Source organism: Talpa occidentalis, unplaced genomic scaffold, assembly GCF_014898055.3.
Source record: "Talpa occidentalis isolate TD23 unplaced genomic scaffold, MPIMG_talOcc4v2.1 talOcc4.8, whole genome shotgun sequence".
Taxonomy (NCBI): domain Eukaryota; kingdom Metazoa; phylum Chordata; class Mammalia; order Eulipotyphla; family Talpidae; genus Talpa; species Talpa occidentalis.
The window spans coordinates 87,026,788-87,046,962 of NW_023605194.1; the positions used below are offsets into that span (position 1 = coordinate 87,026,788).

The 20,175-nt window shown below is 34.0% G+C and overlaps 2 long non-coding RNA genes across 2 annotated transcripts in view; one reads left to right on the forward strand and one right to left on the reverse strand.

Annotated features, from left to right (window-relative positions):
• LOC119234290 (uncharacterized) overlaps positions 1-11,813 on the forward strand; it is a 51,605-nt gene extending 39,792 nt beyond the window's left edge. The window contains exon 3 of the long non-coding RNA XR_008550012.1: positions 11,606-11,813. This is a non-coding gene — a long non-coding RNA (uncharacterized LOC119234290). The remainder of the gene's footprint in view (positions 1-11,605) is intronic.
• The window catches only part of LOC129145027 (uncharacterized), a 185,821-nt gene extending 169,673 nt beyond the window's left edge, over positions 1-16,148 (reverse strand). Inside the window, exons 1-2 of the long non-coding RNA XR_008550013.1 lie at positions 16,059-16,148; positions 1,365-1,478 (exon numbers count right to left, since the gene is read on the reverse strand). This is a non-coding gene — a long non-coding RNA (uncharacterized LOC129145027). The remainder of the gene's footprint in view (positions 1-1,364; positions 1,479-16,058) is intronic.
• Between the last annotated feature and the right edge of the window lie 4,027 nt (positions 16,149-20,175).

The window sequence follows — 20,175 nt, forward strand, 5'->3', positions numbered from 1 at the left end:
AGAACTTAAAAAGGTAGAGGAAAATTATTTTTCCTCCCCTACATTTATATAAAGCTTTTTAGACTGGGTACCCATGAATTGATAAATAAAATAATTGAAAGCATCATGATTTTGCGCCCATGTTCACTATCTCCACTATAATATTGCACTAAGACTAGATTTTAAGCAATTAATAATGAGTTTATTTAACCATTGACTAGAAATATTGCTCCAGCATCATTAGTATCATCTGGGAATTTTCTAGAAAAATAGCTACTTGTGTTCCACATAAGATGTAATGAAACACTGACTCTAAGGGTGAAACCTGGAAATATGCGTTTTAGCCAAGCCATTTGAATGGTTCTTCTGGACACTAATTTTTAAGAAGCACTGCTATAAACAAATTTAAGTCTTTATGAATCAACTTATTCATGTTCATTTATTAATTAAGCCATGTCTATAATGTCAAGTCATGGTCCATAAGCTTTAGAGTGTAGTGTAGATGATACTTTTCAGCAAATTAAAGTATGGGGACATTTTGTTATCTGGACTCTATCCATGTTCAAATGAGTGAAGGCACCAGCAAAAATGGAAAAGATAATTATCATGCTTAATATCTTCGTGTTGCTGGTTGATAGCAACTTTATCATTTCTACATGAGCTCTGTCATGTGACTGAGCTTTGATTTTTTTTTTCCTTCTGGGAGTTATCCAGATGATTAAATAATGAATAGAAAAATTAATGCTTTTTCAGAATTCTATTGGTAAAAGCTATTCATAATCATGCCTCCTTTGTTGATTTTACTTGTTCCTGTTAATTATTTGGCATTGTGACTTAGAAATTAGAAAACAATATGGACAATTGATGCTAGAAATATATCACTAAATGGTTCTTCAGTGTTGTAATTCCCAACAAGTTCTAGAAAAATGAAATGATAATTCCTGTAATAACTATGTTTGGGGATTGAAGGTTTCCCAGATGGTTATTTTTCTTATATGAAATAAATAATTTCACCCTGCCTTTCCATCTAACTGACATAAGGGACAAAAAAGAGTGTGCAGGTATTTTGTATTATTTTGTGAGGTAGTAAGTCAGATGTGGCCATCGAGAAGACAGAGAGATTCACAAAAAAAAGCAAAATATATTTATGCCTAGAGAGAAGAAACACAGCCTGTCTGGCAGGGTCACTCAAAGAAGCCTCCAGAGTTAGTCAGAAGTGTTAAAAAAAATCCACAAATTTAGAGATCTGTCTTTATGAAGTGATTCATGAATCAGGCAGCATCTTGTTCAAGGTCTACAGGGTGTCACACAAAATGGAGGGTATTTAAGACAAAAAGAGGGTAGGACAATATTATTAGCAAGACAAAGGATAATTTTAGGTAAACCTACCTCTCCTCAGGGCAAGGCAGGGATTCTGAACATGTAGAGTCCTTCTCTCTTGCTGATTTGGAAAGTCCAGACAGAGTGGTTTAGGTTTATACTTTGGGGAGAGGTGGAACCTGCAATGAGATTAGGTATTAAATGTGGGTGCGGACTAGGAATGAAGGATTCCATTTTGGGCTTGTATTTTTCTGTGTTTAATAGACATTAAACAGGATAGGGAGAGGTTAGGTTATGACCCTTGTGTGTCAAGGTTCCATAGAAAATGGATGACACGGCAGGGTGAACAGTTGGTTTAGGTTTGGCTAGTTTGAATAATTTGGGAACTACAGTAGTCTAGTGCCTGCTCCTGGGGCAACTGAGGAGGAGGAATAGCACCTCTCAGAGCCCATGCACTAGCTGAGAAGGTTTGGCTCTGGAGTGGTTACTTTGCATATCAAAACAGGCTCCTGCCTGGGCACTCTGCCATCTCCAAGAATCGCCTGGTTCTGGGAGGAGCAGTCTGCCCTCAGCCAGAAAGGACTTTTAGAATGTCAGACCATCATTATATACAAAAGACTAAAAATATTTACAATACAGTGAGTGTCTGTGTGTATAAGAATACCTATATTTTTACCCAAGTCTTAACTATGGAAATAACATGAAAACTTTTCTTTTTTTGCCAGAAAAGAAATGGCACAAACCAATCACAAAATTTATTTTTGATGTAATAATAGTATGAAAGTGTATATAATGGGAATTTATTCAAAAATACTTTTCAAAGGAAGAAGGATAAATCTAACTGCAATAAGCACCAGTAACATAAAAGTAAGACACAGTTTGCTCAAAATATATTAGAAAAGTTCAATATTGGCTATAAATTCCAATATAAATGTGTGTTAGGGGAAGGAATATGAACTTGTTTAGTCCCCAGAATCTTGACTAGGTTTATAAACCTCATTAACCTGTTAAAACATTAATATTTCAACTGCTCCTTACCCTCATTCCTATTCCATGCTCAAGCCTCTATGCGAGTAAAATTATCAACATAATTAGAGAAAAGGTGTTTCATTGATGACATGTCAGAGAAGAAAATTTCTCAGCAGATATTTATAATGAAATGTTAATTGATGAATGAAAGAGAAATCATAAATTTAAAAAGACCACAGATTCATTCTCCACTAGTAAAGTATTCTGTATCTATTTAAATATCATTTTTCACCTACCATGGAAGTAAATTGTGAAACAAGCAATTTATTATTAAATGCTGTGTATTTGGTGTCTAACTTATTCTCTGATAGTTTTTTTTTTTTTTTTTAAGATTTATTTATTTATTTATACAAGCACTGGGTACAGTCAGAAGCACGAGAGGGTGAGGGGATTCACCAGAGACAGAGCAGGGAACAGAACAGGCAGACTGACGAGGTACACTGCTGAGGGGAGCAGTGGTTGAGACAGAGAGGTCTGTCGCACCATGTGGGACCCTTGCCCGGCGGCCTGGGATCGAACTGGTGCTGCAGAGGCTGTGGGCAGCTTTGCAGCCCAGCGCTCAATCGCTGCTCCACCGGGAGGCCCCTGATAGTTTTTCTTTTGAAGTGTATTTTTATGACCCTCTAATCTTTAAATTCTGTGCCACTGTCAGTATTTCAACAATTTTTTTTTTCCATATAAGGTAAGGAAATGTGAGTATGGAGTATTGACAATATGGAGATGGAAGAATGAAAACTTGACCCTCACATTTTTTCATGCTGTTAGTCCTTGGGCCTATTATCATCCAGTAATTATACAACTTATAGCAGAGATTCAAATTCCTTGTCTTTTACCTTCCTGCAACCTCCTAAGTAAAAACAAATGACATTTATAAAGCGTAATGTAGCAAAAATTATTACATAAAAGCAATTTTTGGCATACCATATCAAGAAATTTTATATTGTATTTACAAATCTATGTAAATTTGTCAACTGCAACCATCATTAGACATTATATTAATTTTTTAAAGAAAAATTTAAGCTAACACATTGCCAAATAGATTGGTCAACATACTTTAACATTGGTGATTCAAAATGCTCACCGATAATCTACCCTAAAATTCTCTAAAAGAATACTTCATTATCTAGTGTATTTTATCAGATAAATGTTCTAGTAATAATGTTTAAAAGAGCAGTTTTATAAAAGTAATTTAACTGGTTCTTAATATTATATTTTTTAGAAAGAGGTCTTTAAGTATAAATTAATTTCCAAATCACACTGCATTTATAAAAAATATATTGGTATAAAAATTTAAATACTATATCTGCCTACCTTTTAAAAGTGTGCTGTGTAAAATAAACTATGTGGCATGCAATAGCTAAAAATATTTGATATCATATCAATTATTGTAAGGTATCACACAAAAGCCTTAGTGCTGGTGTACAATTCCCATATATATTGGAAAACAAATCAGAGATTGATTTGCCATATTGCAAAAATCTGAACTATTACCTAAATTTAAAAATCAGAACAAGTAAGGGCCTCCCCGGTGGCGCAGCGGTTGAGCGCTGGGTTGCGAAGCTGCCCGCGGCTTCTGCAGCGCCGGTTCGATCCCCGGCTGCTCCCCGGCCACCGGAGGAGGGTCCCACATGGCACGCAGACCTCTCCTGCCGCCCGCTGCTCCCCTCAGCAGTGTACTTCGGTCCTTCTGCCTGCTCTGCTCCCTGCTCTGGCTCTGGTGAATTCTCTCACCCTCCCGCGCTTCTGACTGTACCCAGTGCTTGTATAAATAAATAAATAAATCTTTAAAAAAAAAAAAAAATCAGAACAAGTAAATTGCTACTTTAACCTTTTGGAATTACAATTTAATTATTCTCCACATGCCAGTTCACATTTATGCACGTTTTTCTTCTAAATTAATAAGTTGTTTAATTCAATTGCCCAAATGGTATTCAGTTTTGATTTTTGCAAGCATACTAATATCAGTTTATTTTAAGAAAATGGATATCCATTAAATTTTTCCTTATTAAAAGACATACATGGCATTTGCCAAAATCTTTAAAAGATCTAAAAATAAATGCATTATGGTATTTTACAATTTGTCCTAGACATACAATTTGTCGAAGACATAAAGTATATGATATAGTAAGCAGCTATCTCTAAGAATTATGCCCTCTGGTCTTAAATTTCATACTATTTCAATTAAAGATTTGAAACAATTACTTGTTATATCACCCTTGTCATAGTACAGTCATGCATGTCATGCCAAAAACAACCTGTGTTTGAACTGCTTGAATTTTGTCACATTTTTTCATTCATATTGTTAATATGTAAGTATAATTTAATTTCCAAATCACACATATATACACTTATCTCTATATATAGACATAGCAAATCCAGTGTCATTGGCTGTACTGACAATATGTCTTGGTCCCAAAAAATTCTATCTGCCTGAGTATTGACCACGATTTATATTTTCATTATTCACATGTATTTCACTGTTCACTGAAAAATCTCTCTCTCACACATACACACACACTTGCATACACAAATACACAAACACATACACCAATATGAGATTAAGACACATAGCCTTCTTTAAATTATCTTGGCTACATTGTTTCCTCTATCTGTGGCATCCATCTAAGTTATAGCAGGAGGTACATTTGGTGTAGAGTTAAACTTACTCAAGTTTGAATCTTATTCCTGACTACTAAAGGGTTCGAAGGTCCTAGCTAATCATTATCTTCCTTGAGATTTAATTTATTCATTATAACACAGGGATTAGAATATTCCTCCTCATAGAGTTACTGTAATTTAAACTTGATCCACCTGAGAGTCCTTTGTCCTTTGAGATGTTTTATAAGGAATGCTCAGGGCTTTTTGTTGATTTCCATGAGTTTCCAGGGATCTTTATTACTTCTGCCTCAAAATTCATGGGCACTCACTACACACAAATCATTCTCTTCTCTTTTTCTTGGCATATTTTAAACCTGATTTTTTTTTCTTATTCCCCTAAAATATCATTTGCCAAATATTCAATGGATTTAAAGTTAAACTTAGTATGGCATATTGTGATTTAATCTTGGACACTATCTAAAACATGTGTATAAGAGATTTTGCAAAAAACTAAGGAGATTTGTATCCTTAGTTTTGAAAATCCTTGAGCATTCAAATATCTCAGGGCATACTGACAAATTTTGTGCTCTCCTTTGTTTTTATCAGTCTGTTTGTAGCCCTCTCTCTTCTCTTTAGTCATGCAGTCTACCCAACATTTTTATATCCTAGGCAAAGCAGCTATTTATATATACTTTTGTTTGCTTATGCAGGGATATATGTATATATGTGTATTTATTTATTTGATTCCTTCTAAGTTATAGCTTCAATCTCAACATTCAGCAGTAGGTACTTCCGGGACTAAACCAACACAGCTTGTTTATTAAAATAACCATTGGTGCTAGGCGTTAAAAATTAAGTTATATAATATCAACATTGATTAAATGAGCCAAACACTAGTCAAGAATCTTGAGAGAATCATCACACATAATAGTCAAATATCGAGAAGAACCCACGTGCCCAAGGCACTTGGTCACGGGTCCGTTTCTACAAGAAGCTAATGCTGACTCCTTCCTGGTGCTTATGTGACTGCTTCAGAAGGTCCTGAGGGGGTTCCCCTCAGCAGAGCTTCCTGATGTGAGGAAATCTTTCCCTAAAACACCAGTGGAAGAGTTGCCTTTCTCTTCTCTTCTACTGTAGACCAGTAAGTGGAGAAATGGAGGACCACCATGATTTTTATTAGCATAGGCCATTCCACCTCCACGGAAGCCCAGGGGCAGGGGCCTCGCATAGCTCCACAGCTATCAAGAGAAAGGGTCATGCAGTAGTCCTCACTCAAGGAAGACTTTGCCGCCACAGGACATATGGCAATGTCTAAAAATATCTTTGATTTTCACAACCAATATAAAGGGTGTTGCTGGTATGTGGTAAAGAGAGAGAAAAAGATGTCACCAAACACACTACACATATCGTGATACCCTCAAAAATCAATCAATCAATCAATCAATCAATCTAAACAGAATTTTCCTGTTGAAGGTGTAGAGGTTGATAAAGTCTGAGTTACAGGAACTAACTTTGGACTTTATATAGGAACCATAAATCTAGGAGAGGTTTAGAAAACAATACCCAGGAATATGGCACCCCTTGTAGGGATGAGCTTATGTAAGATAAACATGCCATGTGATCACCTGGGGTTATTTACAGTGATATAGTCGGCATTGTCTTCTCAACCTTCACACATCAAGTCATTTCAATAAGACTGTAAGGGGTTTTGTGGGAAGTAATTACAACCAGAAATGATAGCAAAACCATATTCTCAAAGGACAGTGTTGTACGGGAACCTAATGATGCAGATAGAATATCATTTAGTACATTTTAAAAGAATTACGAAGAACACTGCCAATGACATTGTTGTCCTTTAACATGTAACAGTATTTTAAATGTTTAAGAAATATGGTGCCTTTAAATGATGCAAAGATAAATCTATTTTCAAAGTTAATTTATACTCAGGAAATTAAAATATTTATTTGTGCCATGATTTACAAAAATTTATTTCAAAAAGACATGTGTAGTTTGTATTTTCACTAGCAATAAGTGATGTTTTAAAAAAGAATATAACCTCCTGATACACCCAACTCTGTCCACATCATGAACCATATTTAGTGAATTTGCCTTACTGAACAGGCTGTATATAAAGAATTTTTATAGTGACAGAGTTAGAGAATGTTATTTAAGATATGTGTCGATTCATTTATTTGACAAATACTTATTAAACCTACAATTAAACAAACACTATGCTATGTGCTGAAGACACAGTAATGAATATAATGTCCTTCCCCAAATGGATTAAGTGGTTTATATACTGTCTTATTGAATGCTAGGCCATAATGAACTACCATCCTTAAATCCATTAATTACATTATGTACATTGACTGCCAATTTAAAAAGATCCTTAAGAAAAGCAAATTTTCAAATGTGTATGTTTCATATTAAACAATTGGTCCTTATATTTTTTAGTTTATTATAGAAATTGGAAATATATTTCAAAACTTAGGGGTGTATGTGTATGTTTATATGTTATAAATATTATGCATATTATACATAACTTCATGTATTTTGTATATCAAAACCAAAAAGGTGGTATTTTAATAACAAAACTTCCTTAGTAATCTTCCACACTTATAACATATATCAATACTTTAAGCAGTTCTAGTAAACAACAGATATTAAGTAAATAAAATAAAAGGATAGAGATTTTGACATTATAGTCATTAATTGATTTATAGCCTCAATTTGAATAGAGTAAAAATTATTATCATCTGTTCACTATTTTTGGTCAACCTTTAGTGAATCAGTAGTCTCAGTGTGGCTTATTTCTCACTAAATCAGGTCATATTAAAAAAGAGATTGGTGGTGGTCTGAGTAACAGACTAAGATTGTTGGGTCACATTTATTCAATAATCAGGGTGGTTGATGAGTCACTTTGAAAGTTGAGTACCAAGGAAATAGCATACAATTTGCTTGGTAATTTTAGCATCTTTTTAGAAAATAAATTTTCAAAATATGCATGGTAAAGGGACATAAATACTTGAAAATTTCACATACTTGAAGCTTGAATGTGCAATTCATTCCAGCCTATGAAGGTATAGTGCATTCAAAGATGTAATTCTAATACAAGTTGCTCAGGTCACAAGGAGAAACCCAGAATCTTTTGCATGTTAGATTTTATAAATTGGTAGGAGGAATAAGATGATTAAGTACAGAAAATTGGCAGCTCAAAGCTATACTTAACCGAGAAGACATGTTGTTATACAGTATCTCCTTTATTCAGTCACTCAATGAGGTTTTAAAAAAAGATATTCTACTATGCCCACCATCATCAGTGGTTCACTTATAATACCATCTTTCTCTGAAATATTTTCCAGGAATTGTAAAATTATATATGTAATTTTAAGAACTATATATTTGAGTATATAATATATTGATATAATTTTGTGTGTGTATATGTAGAGGTGATAATTAAACTATGTCTTTAAAATGACATATATACATATATATGTACATAGATACACATGCATACACATGTATATGCATGTGTGTGTGCCTGAAACGAATGAAATGGCACTATATATTTCTCTTCATTCTCTGAGCACTATTACATGCTGCCTGTCAATAAGTGCTAGTCTGAAATTTCACTGCATAAATTATTCAAGAAGTGTTTGGAGTGGATGCTGCTATGAATCACCTAGTTCCCCTCCCAGAACTGAGAGATTGAGGGAGCCCTGCTGGTAGGAACAACTCAGCTGTTAGTGGCCATCTGGGACTAGTCAGAGTCTCCAGTCACTGCTCAGATATGAGGACACAGGCCCCCCGGCCCTTGCCCAGGCTGATTGCAATTCAGAGGCTCTTGGTGGTTCGGCTGAAGCTGCCATCTGGATGCATCATGGCTGACAATGTCTCCCTTTGCCTACACCTGCTTCCTTCTCTTTTCTCCTCCATCTGAATTCCAAAAATGCTCTCTAATAGGCCCTCTGTGATAATTTCCATCTCAAAGTCATCTTCCTGTGGAGACTACGACCATTTTAGTGACATAATAGTCTTTGCTCTTAGTGGTCTGCCATGCTGTCTTGCATTGAATGAGTGACCAGGCTTGGGTTATAGCCTCTTTAAAGTCATTTATGTATGTGTTTCTTAGAGAATTTAGATCAACTGGTAGCAAGGATACATAGGAAAGAGGAAGATGTATCACAGTGCATATGAAAATCAAGTTTATAGGGTCTGAATCCTTCAATAAAATCTTAGAATAAACAGTAAATAAAGAAAAACTGAAGTTGTCTAGGATCTGTGGGAGTTCTTTGACAATATGAGGAATTTTATGAACATCAGGCAGTTTAGAGGATTCTCTGGTGGTTCTACTTAGGAGAACTGGAAGAAACTCCTGTGGAGTTACCACAGGGCCTCAGGCATTTCGAATAGGAGTTCAATGCATGGCACTGAGACAGGATTTCAACAAGACTAGACAATAGTAACCCCCAATGGCACTGATTCAGTTATTGCTCTCATTTTTTCTAGACTGGACCAGCTTCCTTAAAGAGTATTTAGCTATGTCAGAAAACTAAAAAAAGAAACTTAAATTTCAGGACACAATGATCAATATAACAAAGATTGTGCCTTCGCAATATTCAATGCATTTCATAGAAAACAGTGATTGCATTTCAATACTAATGCTTACATATTAATTTTTCTTAGAAAGTGGTTTCGTCTCAAATATACATGTTCATGTTTTTATAGTTTCAATGTGATAAAAATATATTAAAACTTTTGCTATAACACAATCTACTCAATTTATGAAGTTTTCTTCACTAATGATGGAATTAAATGATGCCAAATTACTGAAAATGTGTTCTTCCAAAAGCACCATCTGGATTCTTGACAGTATTGGCAGCTGGAAACAGTTCTTAAATCTAACAGTACTCTTGGGTCTCTAATCTGGTTAGTCCATCAAAAGCTACGTTAACTAATGCAAAGACTTGCTATGCTCTGATAATGTAACATTATTATTACTTTCATCTTTAGAAAACAATGTTGTTTTAAAGTGCAGTTGATGAAATTCTCATTCACCATATTCTTTTTAATATTGTTGGCTCCAAATATTTTCACATAGAAAAGATGTACTCATATTACTTCATTTAACTCTACTTATTTATCAAAATCCCTAAGTCCATGAAATCTCAGACCACTTGAATGTTATTCAACATTGTACAACTACCTCGAGCAGTTTCTGGAACTAATGCAATATTCTATAAACATTGTTGACTGAACAAACTCACAACTAAGTGAATACATGAATATATGAGTGATTTATTTTGTATTTCCTAAAATACACTCTTATCACATGTACCTAATGTATATTTCTTTCAATTAACCAATTAACTTAAAAAGTAAGCATGGTTTTGGAATCATACAGTGTTGTAAATCAATGTTACAAAAAATTATTTAAAAAATAAATTAAAAGAAAAAAATGCACAATAAATTTTCAGCTATTAAAAAGAACAAACAAAAATAGGCATGAGCTAAAAAATAATAATGGCAAAGTAACACTTCTCTACTAGATATAAAGAATTTTGTTGATAGAATTTCATTTGATTACATGATGCATCACAACTGTTTCATCCTGAATGACTAGCAAGTTTCCAGTTTCAGTTAGACATATTTAGAACAACCTTGACCAGGGTCCATCGTAATGTCTCCACATTTTATTTATGTACCAGGAGTTTTCTTCCATAGGAAGAGGTCTCATTATCTAGCAAGAGCAGTTTCTACTTTGTTCCCTTGTTAATCCACACAATTTATTTCTGCATGTTTTATGGCACTCATCTTATTCTTCCATGAATTTTTTGTTATTTTCAGCTTTGATTCTATATGTTAATTGCTAATTTTATGTGGGTAGAGACATTGTTTCATATTATGCACCTAAGCACTACACAGAAGATCCTACTACCTAATACAGAGTCAACGAAATGTACAACAGAATTAATGTTTTCACCAAAGTCATCTGTTGCTTTGATGCATAAGAGAATCTAAATTGCATTTTCCTAAATACAAACAAAAAAGTCAGTTGCACATGTCTTACAATTCTAGATGGGAAAGTGTATTTTAATGAACAATTTAAATCATTGAAGCAAATTGTTCCAACTAAATCTATGTAAATAATGCATGTCAACACGCTATTGCCCCCATTGCAGGGAATAGACTGAAAGTGATTCTGTTCCCCTGTTTCATAGTACATGAGTTTTTAATCATTCAATAATTTCCATGTTTGGGCATCCCTGGTGGCACAAGGGGTTAAGCAAAGCACTATGAAGCTATCAGCAGCCTCTGCAGCACAAATTCAATCCCCGGCAAGCCAGGAAGCTACCCACAGAGTGCAGCAGGCCTCTCCTGTCTCACCCCCTGCTTCCCTCAGCAGTGTATTTCAGTCAGTCTGCCTGTTCTGTTCCCCACTCTGGTGAATCCTCTCACCCCCTACACCTCTGGACTGTACCCCAATTTTTGTATACACAAATAAATAAATAAAAATCTTTTTAAAAATTCTAATTTCAATGTTTATTATGTAAGGATATCAATTCTTATATTTAAATAAATCTATAAACACAGACTGGGTTTGAAAAGTCAAGAGAAAATTAAAACATAACTTTGTAAGTAGATTTTTTAAGTGTCAAGTCTTCTTTTCTGATCACAGGTATACAAATGCAGAGAAACCAATTTTCTACTTTATTGCAAAGGAAGAGCAAATTGAAATTCAGAACTGGCTGAAAAGAGCAAGCAGTTGGTCAATCAGGCCTCTTGGTTACAGGCATCCAAACAGAAGTCAGTGGGTACAATTAAGATCATTGAAATTTCCAGGGGATTGGGTATACCTCTAACTAAACAAATCAATAAATGGTCTTTTTTCTGTGAGTGTGAATTGGTTCTAACTGAGCTGAGATGATCTAAGATATCAGATTGCTTAACTATATATTTTAAACAATTTTATTTTGTAATTCAAACTGAGCTATATATCTACAAAACTCATATTTTATAACAGTTCAGTATACACTTAAATAGTGAGCTTTCAAGAACATTTAATTTGGCATATACATTAAAGTATCACTTACACAGGAAGCATCATAGATTATGAATATCATAATATATAAAGCCCCATATCCTTGTACTTTAAGAATTTCACTCCAACACAACAACCAGATAATTATATGTGTAAGTCCACAGTGACTTATACGCTTAAAGTTCAGATACTATAGTAATCTTCTCATATCTAGTTCAGTGATATCCTAGACTTGACCTTTGAAAGCACAGCATAAATTAAGTTGATAGTCCTTATGTACTTATTAGCTTGTTTTTTTTTTTTTTTATATTTGGTATTTAACCATATTCTGTTACATATGCTTATTGAAAGGGACATTTTTCTGTTCAAATATGATTTTAGACATGAAAAATAATCTGTAATAAAATTAAGATTCAAACATAAAGTAATATTTTCAAAAATTTCCATTTTGAAATTAAGGAATAAGTCTGCTAAACACTGTCATGAAGTAGATATAGCTATAAAGGAGGAAGAGTTAACCTCTTGCATTTTAGCTAACAGTAGCTTCTTAACTTCGTATTGATTTTCTACAGAGCACAAGAAAATGGAAGTTTGAAGGGAAAACCTATTAAGTGGCTCCAGTAATACTGAAATTGAAACAAGTTCACATATATCTATTAGTGTGAAATCCTTGTAAGGAAATTTGGATTAAAGTCTAGAAAGGGTTAGATTGTTCATAAAATCAATACAATAGACATAAAGTCAGGTGGGGAAAATATAAAGTCTGTGATTAAAACATGTATGAAAGCTCAAACATAAAATGCTAGTGAATCTGGAGTAATTACTAAAATTATACATTCTTCACTGTATGATATCTATATAATAGACTAATGCCCTTTATGTGCCCTTTCTTAAATTTTATATTAGTTTTCTCATCCAGAAAAAGAGAGACTCATATAATAAATGCTTCTATACCTACCATCTTATGTATACTGGCTAATAGTTATAATTAGTCATACTTATTCATCCATCATTTCCTGAAATATTGGAAAATATATTACAAATCTGATGTTTCATTCCTTGATATTTCAGCATTCAATTCAACAAAAGATAATACAAAAGAGTCATGATGTAATTTTATAACCAACAAATTTAAAAACAGTCCCAAAATATCTTATATACCCAATTCATATTCAAACTTGTCCTAAAAATATTTTTAATAGCTATCTTGTTCTAGCTGGTATCCCATCAAGAATTCAATTTATTGTATGTGTTTCTCATTAATATATTTTTTCTCATCTTCTTCTTTTTTTCCCCTAAATATTGGTAATACATAACTCCTCACTCTGTGAGCATTGAGTTTTGGTCTTTTAATTGGATTATGTGTATTTTTAAAATTTTAGGGGAAAAGGCAAAATCATGCATCCTCCTATTCTATAGCATATTATGAGGTATTAATATATAATGCCTCATTATCCCAACAGCTTCGCTAAAAAGATCACACTAAAGTTATGACAGCCTTAAGTCTTCTTTATAAAGTTACGTTTTTCCACTTCAGGTCAGTTAGTTTGTGTAGTCCAGCTTTGGTGTTTTGAAAATATTCACTTAGTCATTAGTCTTCTATCTAGCAATCTTAGTGAACGTCGATGTTCCCTGCCTAAACCTATAAAATTCCTTCATAGAGCATTAAAAAAAATAGTGCTGTACCTCCTATAGTTTTTCAAAGTTCATATACAAATACAAAGGCAACAACTATAAGTTACTACTGCATGTATCAAAAAGGCTGCATTATATATGTATATATATGTACACTGACAAATGACTGTTTTAATTTCTACATTATAATATCCGTTATATTATAAACATAGTTGCATCTTGCATTTCTCCTTCAACAGTTCTTTGTGAAAATCCCTAAAAATATAATGGGATACAGAGATCCAATCATCCTTTTTTAATGAGTCTGAAACTGTACGTATATATTTACAATCAGTTCTCCAAATATTTGTTTTTATAAAGATTTATTTATTTATGCATTTTGCAACCATGTACATTTCCTCTCTCAGTGTTTGAGAAATTTTTAAAATGTGATATCAACCAGTACAAAATGATATTTTATCATTATCTTAACTAACTAGTTGAGAAGCTTTTTGTTTATTTACAGAAAATTCCAATATCTGTTTTTGACTGGCTTGGACATATTCTTGTTTTTCATTACTTTGATTTCTTTAACACCTTTCTGTTTACTTGATAGAAAATTTCTGCAAATCTATCACTAACAAGGCAAGTATTGTTGTGAAATCTACATTTTCCTCATCAAACTGTGTCTGGAGTGGCATCAATTTTCTTCCTAAGTGTAATATTTCAGGAATATTACTCTAACTTCTGATTCTGTTCTGCAATACTGCTTCTTTCAGTCACTGGGCTTCTGTCACAATGAGTGTCTTATTTCAAAGTTTTGTTTAGTAATTGCATTCTTCTATACAATCTATCTCTTCCATGTTCTTGGATTTTTGAAACATATTTTAATGGAGTACGTTTTTCAATCTTTTTCTTAAAAAACGTCTTGCATGTGCAATTTTTTAAAAATTTTTAAAAAATAATTTTTCTTTAAATATGTTTCTAAGAATTCATTTTAACAGTAAGAAATTAATGACCCTCTAATTTCTGTACTGTTTTATTCCATGTAGTTATTTTTCTTTCTGGATTCATTTAGAAATCTAACTTTATAGTTGGAGTTCAGAAATTTCACAAAAGTAAAGATGATAATAAAAACAATGATGCTGTTACGATGATAAATTCTATTCAATATTTGACTACTGTCTTAATTTTGAAAACCCTTGACTCTGATGACTTCTTTTTTTCATTCTTTTGTTTTTAATCTCTAGAATTTCTGCATGGCTTATTTCTTAATTCCTGAAATTTTTGCTTTTTTACCTCCCTCCATTAGAATATGAATTCCAAGGTGGTGAAAGCTTTGCTTATTCACGGTTATATCCTTAAACTTCTGTAATATCTGGCATCTAGTGGGTGCAAGGTAAGTATTTATCAAATGAATACTTGAATGCAAGGAAGAATGGATCAAACCGTACACTTTTTTGCTTTTGGCAAAAAGTAACATGGACTTTATTTAGTACTCAATGGGGAGTTCTCATAGGTTTTTTAATATATTGACATACTGGAGCACTGCTTTAGAAAGATTAATGTGGAATGCTACAAAACTGAATGACAAGCAACAAGGCTGAAGGAATAGGAAGCAGTAAGAAAGCTTTGCAATTTTTTGTTGACTAAGTGGGAATAATAAATAGGTAGATTATTCAAATATTTATATATAGGCAGATATTATTTAAAATCATTAATAGACTTGATAACTGCACAAAAACATGTGTTTTGATGGATTTTTCAAAACTGTTTTACTTTTGAGATCAACATTCAGAGCTGATTTTTTTTTTTTTTTTTTTTTTTTTTGCGGAGATTAAGATCTTGCTGAATCCCATCTGGTTTAGGAGTTTCGATAAAAGTATCTATGGATTAGTTTCCTTAACAGATCTGCCAATGTAGCACAAAATCTCTGCTTTCTACCCACCCATCTTCTGCTCACACCAGCTCTAGCTGACCCACTCTCTTCTTTTCACCTCCATGCCCTCCATTTTAATTGGGTTTTCAGCCCTGACAATGGACATCTGGTTCTCAGCCTCCCCATGAATCTGAGAGCTGTACTCTTTAAACTGATAAAATCGAAAGCTCATCAGAGGGCAACATTTAGATGAACCAACAGAAAAGCTTTTATTAAATAAGGGCTAGAGGAATACAATTTAAAACGATAATAGAGCTGTCAATTTTCTCAATAATTAATGTACTTTTCTATAAAAATCCAAATAAGGATATAGTCTCTTTTATTGATTTATTTTTGAAAATGTAAAGTAGGTGCTTTTGTGTTCTCAATATTTAATTTTGTGACCTATAATATTACATCAGTGGATGTCCAATTATTTTATTAAATAATTTGAATAAAAATAAAGTAAAAAATGCTTAGTTTATTCCTATGATACTAGACATGAGTAATATTTAAAGTTACATCCTACTTGTTTCTATATACAGTCACACAAATTACCTGCAGGATAAAGTTTCCAAAGTGACTGTGGACAAGGACAAAGAAACAAACACTTTTGGGCCTTGGCTTCCTCTCAGGACATGTGCTATTATTCTTACTCTGTCCCATTTCTTCTTTTAGTATTGACCACTTTCTCAGGCTTTACCCAATATTTGTTTCCTACCTAGTTACCTACATAGAATATTAGTTCCAGCAGGCTTGAAATCCAGAACAGATTTCCAGAACTTGCAACAGTCAGAATGAGATCCATTCTGGAATTCAGTGACTACCGGTTGCAGGAATTAATGAATGAAAACATACTTATCTTTAAACATTCCCGCTTCAAAATCAAATATTCTATAGATACCTTAATTGCTCTTTTTCACACACATAATGCTTTGTCTCCAGTGTCTTTCTCTAACTAAAAATGATTAAGTTATTTTTTTAAAAGATTTATTTTATTTTTATGCACACAAGAGCTGGGGTACAAACCAGAGGTACGCGGGGCGGGGCGGGCGGGGGGGGGGGGGCGGTGAGGGGCGTCACCAGAGACAAAGCTGGGAATAGAACAGGCAGATTGACCAAAACATACTGCTGAGGGGAACAGTGGCTGAATCAGGAGAGGTCTGCTGCGCCATGTGGGTCATCTCCCTGGCCAGGGATTGAACTCATGCTGTAGTGATTGTGGTCAGCTTCACGGTTGCCGTCCTAACCCCTTACACCATCAGGGAAGTCCAATTGAGTTATTTGATTTTAAATTTTAATCGTTTGAAAAGGGGAAAACTGGAATCAATAATATCCAAGTCAACTCATCTCTCTTCTCCCTCCTGTGCGATAAGTCTGTATTAACGAAGTTCCCTACAGGACACCAGATATTTTTCCATAACCTTAAATCAGAAACTATTTCTTCCTACATTTTAGCAATAAAGTAAATACATTTAAGTAAAATATAATTGTACTTCAACCTAAGAAATGGAAAAATGTTTTTTTTTTTTTTTTTAAATAATAAATTTTATTTTTATATTCCCCCATACAACTGCACATGCCCCATTCTGGAAAAATGTTTTTGATTAAAAAAATGAATGTTCTTAAGATAGATTAGGGTATTTTGCTTCTATATCTGCCTCACACAAATAGCTCCTTTGACCTGAAATATTTAGAATATAATAGTGACATAATAGTCACAGCAACAGAAAATTAGCTACAGGCAAGATGCAGGGAGGTAGTAGTACAGATAAAAAAGTTACTACGAAAACATCTTATAATTTATTGAATGTTACCAAACATAATAAAGATTTTCAGAGAGTATCTTACAAGCCTTTTATTCCATAATACCTTTGTAAGGTACATTTGTAAGGTGCTAGCAGTAGGAGTAGTCAGAGTGGAAGCATGTAGCTGAAGGGATACCCCATGTTCAAAAGGGGTTCAGCCATCCATGTGCACAAAGGCAAAGCAGACTCTTAGTGGGAAAGAACTTTAATAGAATTGGTATGCACAGAGAGGAAAGAGAGTATATTACTAAAAGTTTTCCAATAAACACCCAAAATTTCCCATCCCCTCACGGGTAAATAACTTAGCTAAACAGAGTCAATCCAAAGTGGGGTCACTGAAGCCTGAAAACTTGCCACGTTTAAGGAACCTTTTGCAAGGAACCATAGAAAAGGGATTCTGAGACAATTCTCAAAAAATCTGGGACAAAGGGATACAGCACATCAAAAGAACAGCTGCCATTGTCAGTCCCCCCACGTCTCTCACCCACATGACTCTTTCAAGTGTGTCTACATGTGTCTCTACCATGTGTCTCTTTCCATGTCTCCTTCCCAACAGCACCAGGGTACAAGCTGGGCCGCAGAAGCAAGCATCCTCCTTGAGCCCAGCTGCCTTCTGTGTTACAGCTTCACCTGGTCGCTCAACTCAGGCCTATAATTCCCAGCAGGAAGCATGGTAGCTCCCCTATTAAGTGAACAGAGCAAGACCCTATGGATTCCCCATAAGGCAAATCAGAGCTCCATCTTTCTACCAGGTTCTGATTTCCATGGCCTGTTACCTGCTGTTTTAAATAGTTCTGGGACTATTTAACCTCAAACCTCTGGGACTATGAACCTCAAACAAGTAAGACTCAGAAATGACTGGGAGGCTAAATGATACAAGAGTAGTTCCAAATGTTTAGTATCTTCTTGCGGAGGGATGAAAATGATTAAAACATTAATTCATGTTGGTGAGGTGATTAAACTTTCAGACTGAAGTTGCCCAAGAAAGTTTATTTCATAACTATATCCTATTATAGTTTCTGATAATTAAATATTTTCAAGTAATTTGGTTTCCAAGAGTGCTTAGATTGGATTCTATCAGGGATGGTAGATAAGAGGAGTTGTCCAATAGGCAATTTTCTCAAATTTCAAGAAAGCAATTGCCTGAGGAGACCCATGAAATTTTTCACAGATTATTAGTTATCAAGAACTTGTACCAGAAAGAAATGAATCCACTTCTTAAACATGTCTTAAATTGGAAACATACGAAATATCATTTATATGCACTTATGTTTATTAAATAGAATAGATAATTATATTGCATTGTTACTAATAATATCAAGCTTAATTGAAAATACAGTAGAATTTAGTCATATTTGAATAAAATTTAATAAAAACCTAAGATATGCTATAAATTGGTTTTGAAAATTATTTGACTAAGTTATTTACCCTGTAGGAACTCCTGTGTTAATGCATATCTAAAACAATAAGGTACTAACCTTAACCTCATTAGTCAAGAATATGTCTACCACTCAGACATGATACCAATTTTTCAGAAAATTAAAGAACATTTTGAAATCAACTGTAAGTGTATCTCAAGTGGTAGTGATCTTGTATTCCAATAAGGACAATCCTTTCCTGAGTGATCATATCAGAAATGAACCTTAATCCAAAGATGAATCAAAAAATAATATGAAATTCTGACAATCATACTTCATCTTATTTTATCTGAATTTATCTAAAGGCAGAATTACAGGGTTACCCGGAAAACTGCATGTCTATTATATTTTAGCTAATTGATTTAAAAAATCACTGCTTCTTCCCCATATTTTTTTGATTGTAAATTTTCTTGCCTCTGAAAGAAACTTAGACAATCTACTCATTCATATAAACAAGAAAGCTTGGGATCTGAAAGGTCAGATGCCCCTATTGGTTCTTGGAAGGCTGAGATAGTTCAAAGTTCTGACAGTTCTTTGATTTGACAAGTAACCAGCCACCATATTCCCCATTGGTGTTTCAAGTTTCCTTCATGCATTCACTCAAGGTACATCTATTTAGCATTTGTCATATAATAAACACAGACAGTTCTGAGCAGAAGCTAAGCAAAACAGACCAAAACTTAGACATTTCCTAACCTTCATGAAGTTTTCAGGCCACTTGAGGAGGAAAATATTAATCAAAGATCTCATGAGTTAACAATAATTAGAAAATAGCAATTTCATTAAGTGAAGAAGAGGTGATTTGGTCCAAATAGAATTGTGTAGACAGCAAGAGCCTTTATGAGACTGATGAATGAGCTGTAATGTATTTGTAAAGCAGTAGAATAGAGGTGACTTGGGAAGCTTAGAAGCTTATAAAAAAAAAAACCTACTTCTCTCTGAAAAACTCACAGAGTTCTGAATTGGGGTAAAACTTTGCTTTCATGGCATATTGGATTTCATCAACCAATAAAATCTATCAAAATAGGTGCCTTCTACTTTGCACCAGGAACCACAAGGTCCGCAATTACAGAGACTGTAGATTAAAAAAACGTAAGACTTAGGCTCAGTGAGCACTAGAGGCCAAGCAAGTCTCCTCCTAATCCCACAAATTATTGTCTAGAGCACACAGTTAGCAGTCTGTCCCCCTCTCCAGCATCTGCCTTCCATTAATTTGTAATCCACTCTGACCTTCTTGCTGTTTATTTAGCACTCTAGGTATCTACTGCCTCAGGAACTTTGCACTTGCTGGTTCCTCTCTTGGAAAGCCCTTCTGCTGAATGTACATATACTATATTCCTTTATCCCCCTTTTTTTCAAAAAGATTTATTTATTTATTTATACAAGTACTGGGTACAGTCAGAAGCATGGGAGGGTGAGAGAATTCACCAGAGTCAGAGCAGAGAGCAG